General features: G+C 48.6%; 1 pseudogene; it reads right to left on the bottom strand.

Moving 5' to 3' along the window:
• Positions 1-572: 572 nt before the first annotated feature.
• LOC130349476 (U2 spliceosomal RNA) lies at positions 573-698 on the bottom strand (annotated as a pseudogene).
• Between the last annotated feature and the right edge of the window lie 1,615 nt (positions 699-2,313).

Here is a 2,313-nt window from a genome sequence, read left to right on the forward strand (position 1 = left end):
CGCCATCTTGTTCTCAATGTGCGATGTGCGGTGTCCAAGAGAGGAGATCTCATGCTGTATATTGGACACGGCTGCCTTAATGTCTCCCTGAATGGAGGTATGTAACTCAGCGAGAAGCCCCCTCATAATAGGTTCAGTTAGGGGCGCCGATGGAGAGCTCCCATCAGGGCCTCCTGGGCCTCTAGTATGCAGGGTCCCCGCTCCCAGTGGCTTGGAGGAGATCGGGGAAAAAGGTACCTGCGGGTCCTGCTGCACCGAAGGCGACCAGCCTGTCAGGAGAATCGGAGGAGTTGAAGGAGAAGCCTCCAGGGCGCAGCCCGTCTGAGAGGATGAAGACGCTGGTGAGGCACTTCCAGTAGCCGGAGACGCTGACCCGCACTGAGCCGCGCCATCTTGTGAGGCCTCTGCAGCAGGAAAGAACGCCGTGAGCTTCAGTGGGCTCTTTTTCCCTCGCCTCCGGGTCATCATCAGGTGCCCCGATAGTTCAGGTACCGGTGGGCACAATTGCCGTAGCGATATGCTCAGGATCAATGCTGTGTAGCCGCTATTAGGCCTGGGCTGCAGCGGAGCACAAGGTTTATGCGACCGCCGCCATGCACTGCAGGACACGCCCCCCAGAAGGGCATTCTACGTATCAGATATTAAACTGATAAGAACAGATACTACACTTGATCTTAGCCAAAAGGCCGAGAAGCGATAACCATGAAAGGGGCGGGCCCAACAAGGTGCCCTTCATGGGCACTATCACTGCTTGCTGTCAGGGAGGCTGCCAGACAATTTTCCATGCACACTCTGGGCTGGGGGGCAGTCAACCACCAGTACACACAGCAGAACCTAAACCCATACCATTATTGCTAAGCAGCAAGACAGGGGCCCATTGCACTCCCACGGGGCCTTTTTAAATGCAATCCATAACCCAGATTTGCCAGGAACCCTTCTTACTCCTCCTACTTGCATGTGACACTGGGCTTAGGATCTGCATAGGAAACACACACACAAGCACACACCTACCTTTGTTGCCTGCAGATGCCTCCTTGGCTGTCCCCAAACGGTATCAAACCAACACCCACGGGAAGCTGTAAGCATAGAGGACATGCCTGCACCCCATTGGACTTACCTGTGTGGGTTAAACCCGGGTTATTTGACAACCTATGGCGGTGATGGTTCTGCTCAGGCAGAGCAGTGCTGATGCTCCTCATAAAGCTGTCGCTGCTGTGAAGGTTCTAGGTGACATCACAAATCCCTATGGTTACATACACAACAAAGCTGGGTTGTTGTTGTTTACACTCTGCAAGGCCTGTGGAAGTGAGTGACATCATAGCACTGTAGTTCTGAGGGTTCTAGATGGATGCAACAATCTCCTGTTGCTTCTATGAAGGCCATAATAGACGACATCACCAAACAGCTCCATAGTCACATACACAGCAAAGGAGAGATGTTGTTTACACCTAGTGATGTCAGTGGTATTGAGTGACATCACAGCACAGTGCTAAGGCTCCTGGGCCTGGACACAGCAGCGGCTGCAATATCTCAACGGAGAATACGTTTATATATATATGTGTGTGTGTGCGCGTATATATATATATATATATATATATATATATATATATATATATATTTCTCCGCCGAAATCACTTTTAAACCCATTTCCACCTTTTTTTCCCTTCTCTTCCTCTTACTTTTTTTTCACGTTTTTTAACGTTTTTCTCCTTTTCGCCTCTTTTCTGGGCGTATTATTCTTCTTTTTCTTCTTTTTTTTCGTCTAATGCATACCCCATCAGTGCAGCAATGCTTATTCAATACCGCCAGCAGATGGAGACACTGGGGGATCATTTTCTAAGGATTTATACTGATTTTTCCTGTCTGAATTTGTCGCACAGAAAGTTGCAGGCCAAATATGTGTGACATTTCTGCGACTTTAGCTTCTAGAGCATTTTTACAACATTATACATAGGTGCTGAATACATAAAAAGCGACTGTTCAGCGACAGACAAGTCGCATCGGCTGAAAGTAGGCCAGAATGTCAGTCCATGTTGGAGCAGGTTTAGATACAGTCTAAAGTATAGATCTCAAAGTCTGTGCACAGAATTTAGCAAGGGCCTCGCACCTTCTGATGCATCAGGTAGGTGCACAATAGCATAGCCTAACCCTCTGTACTTTGGTCTATATTGATGCGGGACATAGACAGCCAGCTGATGACCAATCCATTAGTGCAATGGATGGCTGGAAGCATTTGTCTTTGCCTTTGCAATACCACAGAAGCAATGCATGGTCAATGTACAGCAATGACACACCTGTGTGAACAGCCAGGAG

This window comes from Hyla sarda, unplaced genomic scaffold (assembly GCF_029499605.1).
Source record: "Hyla sarda isolate aHylSar1 unplaced genomic scaffold, aHylSar1.hap1 scaffold_915, whole genome shotgun sequence".
NCBI classification, from domain to species: Eukaryota; Metazoa; Chordata; class Amphibia; order Anura; family Hylidae; genus Hyla; species Hyla sarda.